The following is a 19,872-nucleotide window of genomic DNA, read 5'->3' on the forward strand; positions in this document are numbered from 1 at the left end:
GTACCATAGTCATAACCAAAATCATCATCCTCATCACCACCTGTAAACCATACATCTCTGATCAAGTATCTCTAATCAATGGAGCTCCCTTGGCCGCTCATAAGTGCGAGCACGGCTGATATATCAGTTTCATAACACTCTGCAGAGGTTGCACACTTTACCCACAAGCCGTGATTCCCTCTTGCCTCGGGCCGATCAAACCCTTAAACACTACCAAGGTGAATAGGCAGGGTCTCACTACGTAGCCTTTACAAAGATTCCCTGAGGCTGTAGTCGTCTGTTAGGTTTCCTAAATGTACCGCACTCCTCCCCAAGGGGGCAAACCAACCTTGGCAGAGCGAGCCGCATACACCGAGCCCCATTGACGGCACGACTGCGAAGCGAACTACACCTCAGTTCCTCTAATTATTCAGCTAAGGGCGTCCCATTCCACCCTCATGGTTGCACTGTTTTCCCGGGCGGTCATCCAACGAACCAGTCCTTACGGAGAGGCACTCAAGAAACAGCTCGAGCCCCCTTAAATGTCACAGTACCATCATCATAATCAAAAGGGAAAACAACGTATCATAGATAATCTCATCATGTTCATTGATTAATGTGAAGCGCTAGCAGAAAGCTAAACCATAATAACCCAACCAGAATAGGTAAACAAGGACAAGATAAACAAAAGCTAGTCAATCCTTAGGTATAAACTGTGTAAATGTGGGGAGTGAATTATAAGAATAAGTAGGACATAGATGGGTCAAGGGACACTTGCCTTCACCAACCGACTGCTGCTCAGGGTCTTCAACTGCAACTCCTTTGGACTCCGCCAACTGACCGTTATCTATACAAGTTTCAAACATACATTCCACAGATTTAATACAAAAGAACAGTACACCAAACAATAGAATGCAATAAATAAATAGACGTTCGATGCAGGGCTCACACCTACGACTAAGCGAGAAAGAGAAAGTAACGGTCGAAGAGCGATCACGCCACATGATTATAAATTAAAATACTCATCTAAACAGAACGGTATTAATTTAGCCATCGCGTTTAGCATAGGGTAAAGTCATGTTCCATATTTAATTATTATGAACAGATTAAGGTAAATTAAAAGGGATTGTCGCGCGGCGGAACGCGCGACACAACACTTAAATTGAATTAAGAAATAAACGACTCGTCACGTGACGGGGCGCGCAACGAGACTCTTGCATTAATTATAAATAAAGGTTAAGCGTCGAGCGACGAAACGCACGACGACATACGTCATCTGAACTGAATTTAAAAAGAAACGTCGCGCGATGAAGCGTGCGACATAGCTCATTAATAAAGATGAATTCAAAATGAATCGTCACGCGAAGAAGCACGCGACGCAGCACATCGACTAAACTAAAATTAAAAATGCATTAACTAAAAGTTGAACACCGCGCCACTACAGTCGCGCGCGCGCGAACACGCTGCGCGTGCCAAGGGGCACGCGAGGCCACGCCGGGGGAAAGGGCACGGCCACCGGGGGCGTGGGGCAGGGCCGCCGAGACACGTGGCCGCCGAGGAACGAGGCCGCCAGGGCGCGCAGTCGCTGGGGCATGGGGCCGCCGGGGCGCGGGCGAGCCGCCGGGGAAGCGGGCGCGGGGCCGCGGGACGCGAGGCGCGGGGCGCGTGGGGCCGAGCCGCCGCCGGGTCCCGGGGGCGCGCGGGGCCACCGACTGCGGGGTGAACCGCCGGGGCACATGGGTGCGGCGCAGGGGGCCGAGCCGCCGGGGTGCGCGGGACACCGGGACGCGCAGGCGCGGCGCGGGGGGGGGGGCGAGCCGGGCACGCGGGACGCCAGGGCGCGGGACCGCGGGGCCGGGCGTGCGGGGGGAGCAGGGGCCACCGGGGGTCACACGACGGGAGCAGGGGGCCACCGGGGGGCGCGACAGGAGCAGGGGGCCGCCGGGGGGGGCACGACGGGAGAGGAAGGGGGCGCACAGGGAAGAAGAAAGGGGAGGGGAAGAGAGAGAGAGGGAGAGGGGAGGGGAGCTCACCTCAGGGTCCAAATCCAGCGATCACCGTCTCCAAAACCTAGGGCACCACGGGGAGAGAGAGAGAGAGGTGGGAGAGGAGGTTGCTGCGCAGGAGAATTGAATGAGGGGAAGAGACCAGGGGAGGGGAGGGGAGGGGTGCGCGTTTGGGGAGGGGCAGGGCGCGAGGGGCGCGCGGGCCATGCTGGGCCAGGTCGGGCTAGGCTGGGCCGCACCGTGGGTCAAAACCCCGTGGCACGCACAACCACAGATCGGAATCCAATTCACGAATTAAAATCCGAAACGAGACTAAGCAACACACGCGACTAAGCATGACATCAGACAAAAGAATTATGATTCGGCATGATGCAACACCCATGTCAACTTAGGTTTTGTTTACACACGATATGGACACCAGTCGCTATACCGCTTTGAAATTGGGAAGAAGGAGCGAAACGGGAAAAGAAAAGGGAGTAACGCCTGAATTTGGTGAGTAAAAAGAAGAAAAAAATTCTACCCCCAAATTCAGGGCATTACAAACCTACCCCCTTAAAAGAATCTTGCCCTCGAGATTCAAGGTTGGCCAGCAAAGAGTTCAGGGTATTTGGCCATCAGATCATCTTCACGCTCCCAGGTTGCTTCTTCCTCAGAGTGGTGATCCCATCTGACTTTGCACATTCTGATAGTTTTCCTTCGGGTGACTCTATCTGCAGTCTCAAGAATCTGCGTTGGCTTCTCTATGTAGGTCAAGTCCTCCTGGACCTCCAGACCTTCCATTGGCAACTGCTCTTCTAGCACACGCAAACACTTCTTCAACTGAGACACATGGAAGACATCATGCACTACGGACAGGCCTTCTGACAAACTGAGCTGATAGGCCACTTCTCCACGCCTTGCGAGAATCTGATACGAACCAACAAAGCGGGGTGCTAGCTTGCCTTTGACTCCGAATCTTCTGACTCCTCTGATAGGCGATACTTCCAGGTAGACAAAATCTCCGACTTTGAAACTCAGCTCTCTCCTTCTTGTGTCCACATAGCTTCGCTGCCTTGATTGTGCTATCTTCAGGTTCTCCCGAACCATCTTGATGTTCTCTTCAGCTTCGAGCAAAATGTCTGGCCCAAACACTTGTTTTATTCCGGGCTGATCCCATTGCAATGGAGTTCTACAACTCCTCCCATAAAGCACCTGAAATGGTGACATCTTCAAGCTAGCCTGGTAACTGTTGTTATAGGAGAACTCTGCATAAGGTAACCTCTTGTACCATCCATACTGATCTTGCAACGCACAAGCTCTCAATATATCTTCAAGGATTTGATTAGTTCTTTCAGTCTGACCGTCTGTCTGCGGATGGTAAGCTGAACTGAAATTCAGATGCATACCCAAAGCTTCATGCAACTGCTGCCAGAAATGAGAGGTGAATTGCGTTCCTCCGTCTGACACTATCTTCTTTGGCACACCATAAAGACAAACGATCCGGGACATGTACAACTTTGCCAATACTGCACTGCTGTAGTTGGTCTTGACAGGTATGAAGTGGGCTGACTTGGTTAAGCGGTCCACTACTACCCAAATGGAATCGTAGCCGGCTCGAGTGTGAGGCAATCCAACTATGAAGTCCATTCCGATTTCATCCCATTTCCACTGAGGAATTCGCAACGGCTGCAACAATCCAGCTGGCCTCTGATGCTCTGCCTTGATCCTTTGACAACTATCACATATAGCCACATGCTCTGCGATCTCCCTTTTCATTCCATACCACCATAACTTCTTCTTCGGATCCTAATACATCTTCTCACTTCCAGGGTGTATAGAATAAGCTGACTCATGAGCTTCCTTGAGGATCAACTCCCGAATAGACTGGACATTGGGAACACACAAACGGTCCTTGAACCATACCACACCTTCAGCATCTTCTTGAAAATCTTTACCTCTTCCTTCCAGAATCAGCTGCCGGATTTCACTGATCTTCTCATCATTCTTCTGTGCTTCTTTGATTTTCCGCTCCAAAGTGGGTTCTAACTCAACTATCACTCCACGCATATTGTTCAGAAATTCGAGGCTCAACCTGTCAAACTCTTTGGCCAACTCATAAGGCATCGGATGAGCGACCATCATACTGGATTGACTTTTCCTGCTCAAAGCGTCTGCCACTACGTTCGCTTTGCCTGGATGGTAATGAATCTCCAATTCATAGTCCTTGATCAATTCTAACCATCTTCGTTGCCTCATATTCAGCTCCGACTGAGTGAATATGTACTTCAGACTCTTATGGTCTATGTAAAGATCACATTTCTGCCCATACAGATAGTGTCTCCATGTTTTCAGTGCATGAACCACTACTGCCAACTCTAGGTCATGGATTGGGTAATTCTTCTCATGAACCTTTAGCTGTCGGGACGAGTAAGCCACAATTCTTCCCTCTTGCATCAACACACATCCCAAATCAGTGTAACAAGCATCGCAATACATCGAGAAGGGCTTGTGCACATCAGGTAAGACTAAGACAGGCGCTGTAGTCAACTTCTCTTTCAGTGCTTCAAAGGCCTCTTGACATTTCTGGGTCCACTTGAACTCAACTTTGTTACCTAGCAAAGATGTCATTGGTTTCGCAATCTTCGAAAACCCTTCAATGAATCGCCGATAATATCCGACCATTCCTATGAAACTCTTGATTCGTCGAGCATCTGTTGGCGCTTTCCAGTTCAGAATGTCTGCCACTTTCTTTGGATCCACAACTAATCCTTCTTTGTTGATTATGTGACCCAAGAATAGGACTTCATCAATCCAGAACTCGCACTTGCTCAACTTTGCATACAACTGGTGCTCTCGCAATCTCTGCAATACCATCTTCAAATGATCTGCATGCTCTTCTTCGCTTTGAGAATATATAAGAATATCATCAATAAATACCACCACAAACTTGTCGAGATAATCCATGAACACACTGTTCATCAGATTCATAAAGAAGGCTGGTGCATTTGTTAGGCCAAAAGACATCATGGTGAACTCATACAACCCATACTTGGTAATGAATGCCGTCTTCGGAATGTCTGAGGGTCGGATCCTGAGCTGATGATAACCTGACCTTAGGTCTATCTTTGAAAACACACTGGCTCCTCTCAACTGGTCAAACAGATCTTCTATTCTGGGCAAGGGGTACTTGTTCTTGATTGTGACTTCATTCAGTGATTGATAATCGATACACATCCTTCTGGTGCCATCTTTCTCCTCCACGAACAGGACAGGGGCGGCCCAAGGCGATGTGCTTGGCCTTATATAACCTTTCTCTGACAGCTCATCGATCTGCTTCTTAAGCTCAACCAACTCTGGTCCAGATACTCCGTATGCTCTTTTAGAGATAGGGGCGGTTCCAGGAAGAAGTTCTATAGCAAACTCAACTTTCCGCTCTGGTGGCATGCCTAGTAAGTCTTTCGGGAACACATCTGGAAATTCTGACACAACCTTGATAATCTCGGGTGAATCTGGCTCTTTGCTATCAATAGCCATCTGATGACAACTTTCTTTCCTTGGCTCAGGCGGGACTAACTCGACTACCACTTCTTCTCCTAGTGGAGACACCAACTTAATTGTCCTTTTGTCACAACTGATAATTGCTTGGTACTTATCTAGCCAATTCATCCCTAGGATGACATCTATTCCCTGAGTACCCATTACTATGAGATTAGTGGGAAATGCTATCCCCCTTATTTCCACACTTACATTCAAGCAAATGCTATCGACTCAAATTTTCCCACCGGTTGAGTCAATTTGGATGGGGGTAGACATGGTAGTGATTGGAAGATTATGTGCTTCTACCCATGATTGCTCTGTCATAATTGCTCTGTCGATCATGACAAACATAAAGGCACAACACTTAAATTGAATTAAGAAATAAACGACTCGTCGCGCGACGGGGCGCGCAACGAGACTCTTACATTTATTATAAATAAACGTTAAGCGCCGCGCGACGAAACGCACGACGGCATACGTCATCTGAACTGAATTTAAAAAGAAACGTCACGCGACGAAGCGCGCGACATAGCTCATTAATAAAGATGAATTCAAAATGAATCGTCACGCGAGGAAGTGCACGACGCAGCACATCGACTAAACTAAAATTAAAAATGGATTAACTGAAAGTTGAACACCGCGCAACTACAGTCGCGCGCGTGAACACGCTGCACGCGCCGGGGGGCACGCGAGGCCACGCCGGGGGAAAGGGCACGACCACCGGGGGCATGGGGTAGGGCCGCCAGGGCGCACGGCCGCCGGGGCGCGAGGCCGCCAGGGCGCGCAGTCGCCGGGGCACGGGGCCGCGGGACGCGAGGCACGGGGCGCGTGGGGCCGAGCCGCCACTGGGGCACGGGGATGCGCGGGGCCACCGGCTGCGGGGCGAGCCACCGGGGCGCAGGGGCGCGGCGCGAGGGGGGCGAGCCGCTGGGGCGCGCAGGACACCGGGCCACCGGGACGCGTGGGCGCGGTGCGGGGGGGGGGGGGGGGGCGAGCCGCCAGGGCGCGCGGGCGCGGGGGGCCGAGCCGGGCGCGCGGGACGCGGGACGCTGGGACGTCGGGGCGCGGGACCGTGGGGCCGGGCGCGTGGGGGGGAGCAGGGGCCGCCGGGGGGCGCGCGACGGGAGCAGGGGGCCGCGGGGGGGGGGGGGGGGGGCGACGGGAGAGGAAGCGGGCGCGCAGAGAAGAAGAAACAGGAGGGGAAGAGAGAGAGAGGGAGAGGGAGAGGGGAGGGGAGCTCGCCTCGGGGTCCGAATCCGGCGATCATCGTCTCCAAAACCTAGGGCACCACGGGGAGAGAGAGAGGTGGGAGAGGAGGTTGTTGCGCGGGAGAATTGAATGAGGGGAAGAGACCAGGGGAGGGGAGGGGCGCGCGCATGGGGAGGGGTACGGCGCCAGGGGCGTGCGGGCCGAGCTGGGCCGGGCCGGACCAGGCTAGGCCGCACCGTGGGTCAAAACCCCGTGGCACGCACAACCACAGATCGGAATTTAATTCGTGAAGCAAAATCCGAAACGAGACTAAGCAACACACGCGACTAAGCACGACATCAGACAAAAGAATTATGATTCAGCATGATGCAACACCCCTGTCAACTTAGGTTTTGTTTACACACGATATGGACACCAGTCGCTATACCGCTTTGAAATTGGGAAGAAGGAGCGAAACGGGAAAAGAAAAGGGAGTAACGCCTGAATTTGGTGAGTAAAAAGAAGAAAAATTCTACCCCCAAATTCAGGGCGTTACAGCCGTACAAGTAACAGCTAGTTTTCCTGTTTGAAATCTGTTAGAGCTGTCAGAAAAGCAAGGTCCGGACAGTCCGCCAACCTTGGCCGGACCGTTCGAGACCTGGCAACATGGAGCACCAGAGCTCTGACCATGAAGGATTAACATACGCGGACTGTCTGCCATACAAGGCCGGACGGTCCGTGACCTGGGAATCAGTACTGTCCGGGCTTAGGCCTCGGACAGTCCGTAGTACGAACACCTAAAAACACACAGTCCCTGCCCAAATCAATTTGGCACTTGCGGACGGTCCGCCGACCCTGGCCGGACAGTCCGCACAATAATACAGGGACTGTGCTGACAATAATCTTTTCTGGTCAGGACTGTGGATGGTCCGACCCCAAGGCCCGGACGGTCCGCAGTACAAATGAACAGGACTAGTCCGAAGGGACCACACCTTGGACCCCACTAGATGGATCGCGGACGGTCTGCCCACTTGGCCTGGACGGTCAGCCTATCCCAAGACTTAGCAACTTTTCAAACACACTTTTGAAAAGATTTTCAACTCTCGAAAATGGAAGCGATGTTAGTCCTCATGCAAATGCAACCACTAGATGCTCTATGAGGCACTAAGTTTTACACAAACCAAAGTCATTGACCCCTCTTAATAGTACGGCCATCTAGCCTACTAATCCGGTCAAATATCTTCTCTAAACTCCTGGAGACCAGAACCTATGTTATACCTTTGCCTTCTTGACCCACAACCAATGCTTATAAGTCTCCAAGATTTTCTGTTCTATGTGGTCCAACCTGCATTCTTATTTCTCTAAGAACCGTTAGTCCACAAGTAGTTATCATTAATTACCAAAACATCACTAAGGGGCCTAGATGATTCACAATCTCCCCTTTTTGGTAATTGATGACAACACTACACATTTTATCCAAGAGAAGTTTTGATTTCCAAATCTTCCTCATACCTTAGGTATAAGAAGGATTTTAGAGATGAGTTTCATAAGACTTATCTTGATTTGAAGTTCCGTTCGAGAGATAGATAAGTCTTAACAAAACTCAGAGTGTAGGAATAGCTCCCCCTATATGTGTGCTTGATATTTCTATTTGAAGATATGACACACATAATCGATCCGAGTTTTGATGGAGATCTTCCTACAGACATGGTTATCGAGGCATACAAGAAGTAATATGTAAAAAATAAGCGCAACATATTTAATCACTCCTCGATCAACCATTCACAGAATAATTCGAACTAATAAGAACATAAGATTTAACAAACATAGTTCAATCCACAAAATATTACAAACATTTGTCCACAAACATAAGACATAGTTTACCAAATGCATAAGGACATAAAGTTCAAATTGTAAACATGCATATGCAAAGTCTCAATGTCCACATAAGCTCCCCCTGAATATGACATGACATCCCCCCAACTTCTCTTCTCTTCTCTCCCCCTTTGGCATCAATTGCCACAAAGGAGGGGACTCACTGACCACCAGGTGGAGGATACATGCTGTAGTAATGGGTGCTGAAGGTGTCGAAGAGAGAGTAGAACTGCCCGAAGTCAGTCTGCAGCTGTTGTTGACTCTGACGGATATCCTGAATGCTGTCATTGGTGGACAGGTTGTCAAATTGACTAGACAAGGCTCCCATATTATCCTAAAAATTCTGCTGCATGTTGTTCATTCTAGCCATAAGTGGATCATGAATAGTTTCTTGGATGTGAGCGCGAAATTCAGAAAGCTCAGAGTTCAGCGCATCAAGGTTATCATCAAAGCGATACTGCATGGCATCCATGAGCTGGTCCATATGGGTCATCATGCCCTGAAAGCGGCTATCCATGTGTGTCTGGAGCCCTTGCTGCATTTGCTGGAAATAAGGATCAAAATAGCCTGGACCAGGCTGCTAGAACTGCTGAGGCTGAGGAGGAGGTGGAGGAGGAGGCATCTGCTCAGCTGCATCAGCTTCAGGAGCATCTCCTTCATCATCGCCAGCTTCTTCCTCATCCTCTGGGAAAGGAGTAAGAGGCCTGGTGAGGAAGCCAATCTCATTCTTGAAGGGCCTAAATGGAGTGTGAGCTATCTCACAGTGCCCCTCAAATCTGGTCTTAGCCTTGATGAGAGCCATAATGTATGGACCATATGCTAAGTTCTGGTTCTTGTCCATCTTGAGGTCATTCAATTGCCTCATCATAAATAGCACAACATTCATTACCTCACCATTCATGATATGGTGGATAATGTTCCAGAACTTGTCCCTGATTTTGCTCTTATCTCCACTCTTGGGAAGAATTGTTACTCTGGCAATCTTGTTAATCACAGCAGGATGATGCCTCAGTCTTGCAGTCTCACCAAACCTCCTAGGAATGCCCAGCCTTGCTGGCAACTGCACAAATTCTTCAAAGTTGTCCTCGGTATACAAATCAATCCCAGCTGAAATTGTATCATAGTCCAGACTATTTGTAGTAGCAAACTCAACAAAGGTTGCAGAATACCTCTTGAAGCCAGTCATCCAAGTGATTGACTGCTCATCAATGACAATCTCAGCAGTTGCCAGAAACTGTTTCACAGCCATCTCACTGAAATCTGTTTTCTAGCCCATAAAGTTCTAGAGACCACATGCCTCGAACTTTGGAATCAAGCCCTCCATAACTGACTGACCCAGCATAAAGTTCCAATCAATAACTTGATGCTTGTGAAAATGTGTGTCCATTAGGGTTCCCCAGAAGACAACAAACTGAAGCTGAGTATGAAAAAATTGAATGTTTGTGTCTGAGGGCAGATCATACTGATTAACTGTCCTCCTGGAGCAATACTCAGCCATAGAGAATCTCCTCTTTGGATAAGTCCATCCTGTGATGTCAATTAGATAGTCGGGATGAGCATGTGGAACATCTTCTATGTCCATAGAAACGCTGCCCCCACCTGAGGATTGAGCCTCAGAATCTGTAGCTGGGTTGTAATCTGCATCATCTGCACGAGGGCGATTTGACTTGAAATGACCTGCAAGCTTCTTCTTAAGACCGCCCAGACCACTGCAATATATATGAGGAATATCCACTAGTTAATAGTTGAAGACGCCACAACATAGAGAAGGAAAGTGTAACTTTCTGTCAGGGACCGGACTGTCTGCGCTAGGGGGCCGGACTGTCCGCACCTGGGGTTCGGACTGTCCACGCCAACCTGACGGACGATCCGCGACCGTCCAGGGGCGATTTTCTAGAACCCTAGCCGCCCCATCCATTCAATCAATGATTCAACAGAAAATAACCATCCAAACCCGTTCAAATTTTTGCACTACATTCACAATGAGTAACACTAGCAATTCCACCAATCATATTTGTAAATCCACTGCCCAATTCTAGATCAGAGAGAAAATCTGAAGAATCCCCAAATTTGAATAAATCAGATAAAGTCCATTAGATTTTGAAATACCGAGATGAAGACATGGTTGAGGAACTCCTAGCAATCTCTTGGACAGTCCGTGCGCAAGTTTGCCTCACCGTCCGCTCACAATCGACAAGAGTCACCTTTTGGCGTGTGGTGTGTGGGAGAGAGAGACAACCGTTGAAAGTGACACTCTGACTGCCTCTGCCCGACTTATATGCCTATCGCGGACGGTTCGCGCAGGGACTGCGGATGGTCCGCGCCCTGTCAATTTAGATGGTCTGCTCTGCTGACTCGGACTGTCCAGATCCTGATACAGCGGATGGTTCACGGTCCTTACCCGGACGGTCCACGGCCTGATACTCAAATCTCCAAACTTTGTTCACTTTCTGATTTTGAATTTCAAATTTGAGTTGTAGCTCATATATGGACATTTTGACCAATCCAAGGGTTAGTATGCATGCATATACACATGATGTATTTGAGGAATACAAATTTTCATAGAAAACTATTTAGATCAAACAAGAATAAAAAATTCATCAAAAATACCCAATAAATAGCCTACAGAGCATATTTAGAATTGAAATGCAATACTACACATGTGTATTCAACCTCAAGCCACATTTGAGAGATCTATCACATTCATTTCACTTCTTAATGTGCAAAACCTCGTTTCATCTAATGGCTTTGTAAATATATCGGCCAATTGATCATCCGTGCCAATTGAATATATAGTGATATCTCCCTTTCCAACATGATCTCTCAAGAAGTGATGTCGTATATCAATATGCTTCGTTCTTAAGTGTTGGACCGGATTTGTATCCAATTTTACCGCACTCTCATTATCACACATGAGAGGCAAATTCTTAAAAATGATCCCATAATCCAATAGAGTTTGTTTCATCCATAATAATTGAGCACAATAGTTATAGGCCGATATATATTCCGCCTCGGCGGTAGAGAGAGCAACAAAATTTTTCTTTTTAGAAGACCATGAAACAAGAGACCTTCCAAGAAATTGACAACAACCGGAGGTGCTCTTCCTATCAACTTTGTAACCCGCATAATCTGAATCCGAATATCCAATTAATTCAAATTGAGCACCTTTGAGATACCATAGACCAATATTGGGGGTATACTTCAAATATCTTAGAATCCTTTTTGCGGCCTTCAAGTGAATCTCTCTTGGTTAAGCTTGAAATTGAGCACACATGCAAACACTAAACATAACATCAGGCCTAGATGCGCTAATGTAAAACAAACTACCAATTATTGAGCAAAAAAGTTTTTGATCAACCATAGTACCTCCCTCATCTAAGTCTAGATGACCATTTGTTGCCATAGGAGTCTTGATAGGCTTTGCATTCTCTAAGCCAAACTTCTTGAGTATATCCTTCAAATACTTTGATTGACTTATAAAGATTCCATCTTTCAATTGTTTGATTTGAAGATTGAGAAAGAAACTCAATTCTCCTATCATAGACATTTCAAATTCTTTTGACATCATTTTTCCAAACTCCTCACAAAACAATTCATTAGTAGATCCAAAAATAATATCATCAACATAAATTTGACAAACAAACAAATCTTTGTCAATCCTTTTAGTGAATAGGGTAGTGTCAACCTTCCCAATTTTAAAGTCTTTAGAAAGCAAGAAATCCCTAAGCCTTTCATACCAAGCACGTGGGGCTTGCTTAAGCCCATAGAGAGCTTTAGAAAGCTTGAACACGTGGTTAGGTCTTTTGGGGTCCTCAAAACCGGGAGGTTGTTCAACATACACTAGTTCACTAATCATACCATTTAGAAAGGCACTCTTTACATCCATTTGGTAGAGCTTGATATTATGAGCACAAGCATAAGCAAGAAGGATCCGGATTGCTTCCAATCTTGCCATGGGAGCAAATGTCTCACCAAAATCCAATCCCTCTATTTGAGTATACCCTTGTGCCACTAATCTTGCCTTGTTTCTTACTACCAATCCATCTTCATTGTGCTTGTTGTGAAACACCCATTTGGTACCAATAACATTGTGGTTCTTTGGTCTCTCAACAAGCTCCCAGACTTCATTTCGGGTGAAGTTATTTAATTCTTCATGCATTGCATTCACCCAATCAACATCAAGTAGAGCTTCATCTACACGGTTAGGTTCCATACAAGATACAAAAGAGAAATGTTCACAAAATGAAGCTATGCGAGAGCGAGTTTGAACACACTTACTAATATCACCCACAATTTGATCAACTGGGTGATCCTTCACAATATAATGATGGATTCTTGATACCATTTGAGAATTGTTAGTTGAAGCATGAGGAGCAACCGAATGACTTGAAGTATCTTGATCATGAGCATCCATAATTTCATCATTTTGTTAGCTTTGGTGATTTTCTTCATTTAGGGTTGAAGAGGATGGAATGACAACCACACTATTATCATCATCATATTCTTTTGGCTTTATTTCACCAATAGCCATTGTTTTCATAGCATTTCTCAATTGAGTTCCACCAACATCATCAAGATTATCGCTTTCATCTTGAGACCCATTAGTTTCATCAAACTCAACATCATATGCTTCTTCAATAATACCATGAGTCTTGTTGAACACTCTATAAGCCCTGCTATTTGATGAATATCCAAGTAGAAAACCCTCATCACATTTCTTCTCAAATTTAGAGAGTCAGCTTCCCTTTCTCAAAATATAGCATTTGCAACCAAATACTCTAAAGTATGAGATATTTGGCTTTCTACCAATGAGCAATTCATAGGGAGTTTTCTTCAAAACCTTGTGACAATATAGCCTATTTGATGAGTGACAAGTGGTGTTTATGGCCTCGGCCCAATAAGAATCCGACACATTATATTCCGCTAGCATAGACCTAGCCATATCAATGAGAGTCCTATTCTTCCTTTCAACAATACCATTTTGTTCTGGAGTATATTTGGAAGAAAATTCATGTTTAATACCCTTGTCATCACAATATTCATCAATTCTAGCATTTTTGAATTTCGACCCATTATCACTTCTAACTTTCTTGATATCAAAATAAAATTGGTTTTGAGCCAATATAGCAAATGAGTTGAATGTTTCAAACACATTAGATTTATCCCGAAGAAAGTAAACCCAAGTAAATCTAGAATAATTATCTACAATCACAAGGCAATAGGAATTTCTGCCAATACTCACAAAAGATGTTGGCCCAAATAAATCCATGTGAAGTAATTCCAAAGGCCGATGAGTAGACATTTGACTCTTATTTGGATAAGTATTCGTCACTTGCTTCCCGGCTTGACAAGAGCTACACAATTTGTTCTTCTCAAATTTCACATCTTTCAAGCCACGGACTAAGCCATGTTTGGTTAAATGATTGAGTTGCTTCATTCCAACATGACCAAGTCTTCTATGCCATAACCAACCTAGTGAAGCCTTTGAGAATAAGCAAGTTGTGAGCTTTGCCTCGCTAGATGAGAAATCAACAAGATAAAGATTTTCATATCTAAAACCTCTAAACTTAAGATTGCTACCATCAACACTAGAGATAACAACATCATCAACGGTCAAATTGCAACTAAATCCTAAATCACATAATTGAGCTACGGATAGTAAATTAAAATTCAAAGACTCAACTAAGAGCACATTTGATATGGAATGATCATTCGAAATAGCAATTTTACCCAAACCTTTAACCTTTCCTTTCTGATTATCTCCAAATGTGATACTATCATAACTTGAGCAATCTTCTGCACTCATTTGGGTGAACATTTTCATATCTCCGGTCATGTGTTGAGTGCATCCACTATCCAACACCCAATGATTCCCTCCCACCTTGTAGTTCACCTACAAAAGGAAATCAATCTCTTTTAGGTACCCAAACTTGCTTGGGTCCTTGGATGTTAGTGACCAAAGTCTTTGGCACCCAAATAGCTTTCTTCTTATTGCCAGCAATTGAAGTACCAACAAATTTAGCATGAACACCTTTTGTATTATGAGAAAGAACATAACAATGCTCAAAACAAGTGGAGGATACATTCTTTAGCTTAGGACAATTCTTCTTGATATGTCCCTTCTTGTGACACTTGTGACACACTTTGTCACATTCTTTCACAAACAATGTCTTTTGCTTTACAAAAGCATTCTTTCCTTTCTTGTGAACATATCCAAGACCCTCACGATTAAGTGAGCACCGTTGACTCCCCAATATGAAATCCAATTTAGCCTTTCCACCATATGCCTTTTCTAGATCATCGGTTAGAGCATTCACTCTATCTACTAATACTTCGTTCTCAACAATAATTTGTGATTCATCATGAGCAATGTTATCATTTATAAGAGAAATTTTGCATTTATCACAAATAGAGTTAGTAGGTTGTAGTTCACTTGTAGGACTATCAGGTAAGTCACAAGTGACCCCAACATCCTTGGTGACCACCACAGCTTCATGCATAATAGATGAGTTTTGAGCTTCCACAAGCTTCTCACAATTCTCTTTTAGATCATTGTGAGAGGTCTTGAGCTCCTCAAAAGACACTTGGAGGTTTTTATACAATTCCTTCAAGGTCTTAAACTTTTCTTTTTTCTTTGTGCATGTAGTCATTGGCCTCATTTAACATTCTAACAAGATCATCATATGAATAGCCATCATCCTCAACATCATCAACATCATCATCATCTATATCATTTAAATCGGTGATGATTTTTACCTTAGCATATCCCTTTGCCATGAGACAATGAGGGGATGAGAAAAGTGAAGGGCTTCCTTGATGGCAATTTCGGCATTAAGCTTGGATGAGGTGTCATCATCATCATCATCATCATCATCATCTGAGCTATCATCCGAATCCCATTCAACTAGGTAGGCTTTGCCATCTTTCTTCTTGTTGTAGAATTTCTTCTTCTTAGCATCTCCATCCTTGCCCTTCTTCTTCTTGTTAGGGCAATTCATGGCGATGTGACCGGGTTCCCCACACTCATAACACTTTCTACCATTGAAGGCATTTCTCTTCATGTTTGGCCTCTTCTAGGTTGACCCCTCTTCATCTTCATGAATTTGTTGAATTTCTTTACAAATAGAGCCATATCTCCATCATTCTCACTTTCATTTTCTTCATCATCACTATCTTCTTTTTCAATTGCCTTAGAAGCTTTAGCTTTGACTCTTTGAGAGCGATTGATTCATTCTTCACTTTCTTTGCCAAACTTAAAGCATCGGCTTGAGATTTCTTGAATATATCTTGAGTAAGAATTTCCCTTAATACTTCGGTTGGAGAAGTTGTAGATAGATCACTTCTTACTAACATGGCCACAATAGTCTCATACTTCTCCGGAAGGGATATAAGGAACTTATGAGTGAAATCCACATCCGGTACATTAAAACCAAGTCCCTTGAGCTCATTCACTATCTCATTTAACAGATTGAACATATCAGATACACTTTCATCTTCTTTCATAATGAATTTCTCAAATTTTCCTTTGCACACATATAGCTTTGCACTCTTCACAATTGTAGTTCCTTTATGAATTTCCATTAGCTTAATCCAAATCTCATGAGCAGTTGTGAGATTCTTGATACGATTGAACTCATTTATGTCAAGAGCATCATAGAATACATTCATGGCTCGATCATTTGTAAGAATGTTTTCATTGTCACTAGCCGATGGTTCATCTTCTTTCAACACAACAAACCCATCCTTGACAATTGGCCAAAAATTTCCACCCATTGCTCTAAGATGCATTGACATTCTTATTTTCCAGTAGTCATAGTTATTCCCATCAAAATGCGGTGGCTTCCCAATGTGCACATTGTTATTACTAGCCATTTTGTCCCACCCCGAGATGATTAGATCCACAAACAATGGAGTCCTCGGCTCCGATACCACTGGTAGGATCTAGGACACCGGCTAGAGGGGGGTGAATAGACGGTTTTGACTAAAATCAAAAACACTAGAGAGATTTAATCAATATGACAAGAGGTATAAATTCTCTAGTGACAACAAGTAAGCACTCTATAAGAAACAACTATGATAATTGTATACTAGAAAGACAATATGTGAAATACTAATTACTTGCACGGTAATAAATAATGCAAGAAAAGAAAGACACCAGATTTTATCTCGTGGTATCAGTGATTTGCCGATCACCCCTGATCCACGTTGAGGTGGACTTCAAGCTCTCACTTGCTCCTCTATCAAGACACGACTTGACCTTTGAGCCAAGTGGACAAGAAATCACTCAATACCTCGTTTCCACTAACGTCACCTTTGCCGCTCCTGTGAGGTAGGCGCGAACCTCTCACAATCGGCACCGTGGCTCCTCCACAATCTTCTTAGAGAGCTCGACGGAGACAACACCCGAGCCGTCTAGGAGGCAGCAACCTCCAAGAGTAACAAGCCGATGACGCTTGCCCGGTGTACCACCTAGTGTCTCAAGAATTACCAATGGATGCAAATGCACTAGGAACTCTCAATCTCTCACTAGAATGCAATCTCAAGCAAGGATTGTGAGAGAATGAGTTGGAGGATCACAAATGAGCTCAATGTTTGCAATGAATGGCCAAGAGAGCCCTCACACATGAGCTTCCCTTCTATTTATAGCCCACCTCAAAAATCCAACCGTTATGTGCAACTAGCACACTTTCTGTGCACACGCGGACGATTCGCGCCCTGAGGTCGGACGGTCCGCCATACAAGTAACGACTAGTTTTCCCGTTTGAAATCTGTCAGAGCTGTCAGAAAAGCGAGGTCCAGACAGTCCACCAACCTTGGTCGGACCGTCCGAGACCTGGCAACATGGAGCACCAGAACTCTGACCACAAATGATTAACATACGCGAACTGTCCGCCATACAAGGCCGGACGGTCCGCGACCTAGGAGTCAGTACTGTCCGGGCTTAGGCCCCGGACAGTCCGTAGTACAAACACCCAAAAACACATAGACCCTGCCCAAATCAATTTGGCACTTGCAGACGGTCCGCCGACCCTGGCCGGACAGTCCGCACAATAATACAGGGACTGTGTCGAGAGCAATCTTCTCTGGTCAGGACTGTGGACAGTCTGGCCCCAAGGCCCGGACGGTCCGCAGTACAAATGAACATGACTAGTCCGAAGGGACCACACCTTGGACCCCATTGGATGGATCGTGGACGGTCCACCCACTTGGCCTGGACGGTCCGCCTATCCCAAGACTTAGCAACTTTTCAAACACGCTTTTGAAAAGATTTTCAACTCCGAAAATGGAAGTGCTGTTAGTCCTCATGCAAATGCAACCACTAGATGCTCTATGAGGCACTAAGTTTTACACAAACCAAAGTCATTGACCCCTCTTAATAGTACGGCCATCTAGCCTACTAATCCGGTCAAATATCTTCTCTAAACTCCTGGAGACCGGTAAAAACAAAAGAACCTATGTTATACCTTTGCCTTCTTGATCCACAACCAATGCTTATAAGTCTCCAAGATTTTCTGTTCTATGTGGTCCAACCTGCATTCTTATTTCTCCAAGAACCGTTAGTCCACAAGTAGTTGTCATTAATTACTAAAACATTACTAAGGGGCCTAGATGATTCACAGCAAGGCTTCCACTACGACTCTGTCGGTATCATTTATCCTTTGCCTGCCTCATAAACTTTCATTCATATCATTTTACACAAAGGGGAGAAATTAGTAGGCCTGCTTAATTTCAAAGAGGGAGAAATTAATAGGCCCAAAGCAAAAGGACCGCACCACCACCCTGTTTTTCAAAAACTATTTCACAAATGGGAGAAAATATTTCAATTACAAAATAAAACCCTCTTGACAGCTAAGGGGAGAACTTCTTCAGGGGGAGCTTTTATTTAGCCAAAGGAAAAGCATTTGAAATAGGGGGGAGAATTTTCAAAATCTTGAAAATGCTTTTTGGAATCATATTCTTACACCATTGGCTATTTGTAAAAGAATTTGAAAAGACTTTTACATAAGTTTTGCAAAAACAACCTAAGTGGTGCAAATGTGGTCCAAAAATGTTTAACTAGAAGAAAGCAATCATACATACTTAGAAATACTTTCAGTTGGTTTAAATTCAAAGTAACTTACGCACAACTATCAAAATTGCAAACTAGTTACATTCCTACACTTTATATTTGCTCTGGTTTATGTTGGCATCAATCACCAAAAAGGGGTAGATTGAAAGGGAAATGGGCTTAAACATTTCCTATAATCGATTTTGGTCGTTGACGTCCTTCACAAACCACATGGACTAACTAGTTTGCCTACTTGTCATTTATCTCAGGTGCATAAAGTTCAACATAAACCAACAAAGAAAATGAGTTGAGGAACTCTATAAAGTTTGGAGCAAAAACATGTATTGGTGCAGCTAGTGGCGCACCAGACACTGTCCGGTGCCTAGGCCAAGGCACCTCGCGAACTGGCCGCTCTCGGGTTTTCTTAGAGTCACTCCGCTATAATTCACCAGACTATTTGGTGAGCCAACAGAGCAACGGTCAACTGCGCCCAATGGTCGACTGCGTTGACGACGCTACAGTGAACAGTGCAGAAGTCAGAAATGCCAAGTCAGAACACACCGGACTGTCCGGTGCCGCAAGAGGACAAAGGACTTCAACGGTCAACCGCTCCAAACCCCAACGGTTGGCTGACGTGACACGCACTAGACAATAAACAGTGTCATGTCCGGTGCACCACCAGACTATCCGGTGTGCCCATCGACAGCAATGACTTGAATAGTGGTTGGGGTTATAAATACCCCCCAACCACCACCATTCAAGCTATCCAAGTTTTCAGAACTCAACATTTAATACTAGAGCAAAGACATACACTCCAAGACACAATCAAAGGATCAAATCCTCTCCAAGTTCCAAAATCAACTCAAGTTCTTAGTGACTTGAGAGAGGATCATTTGTGTTTCTTTTGTTGCTCTTGTTGCTTGGATTGCATTTTCCTTCTCACTCTAATTCTCTTAAGTGCTTTGTAAAGCTAGCAAGAGACACCTAAGTGTGTGGTGATCCTTGCGGGGTCTTAGTGACCCCTGTGATTAAGGAGAAGCACTCAACTGGTCTAAGTGACCGATTGAGAGAGGGAAAGGGTTGGAATAGACCCGACCTTTGTGGCCTCCTCAACAGGGACTAGGTTCTTTGGAACCGAACCTCGATAAACAAATCGCCGTGTTCATTTGTGTTGATCTCCACTCGATTTGTTTCCCCCCTTTCCTCTCTCTAAAGTTCCCTTGCTCATATTGATTTGAGTTTGCTCCCAAGGTTATCTGC

The sequence above is a fragment of the Zea mays genome, chromosome 7, assembly GCF_902167145.1.
Source record: "Zea mays cultivar B73 chromosome 7, Zm-B73-REFERENCE-NAM-5.0, whole genome shotgun sequence".
Classification (NCBI taxonomy): domain Eukaryota; kingdom Viridiplantae; phylum Streptophyta; class Magnoliopsida; order Poales; family Poaceae; genus Zea; species Zea mays.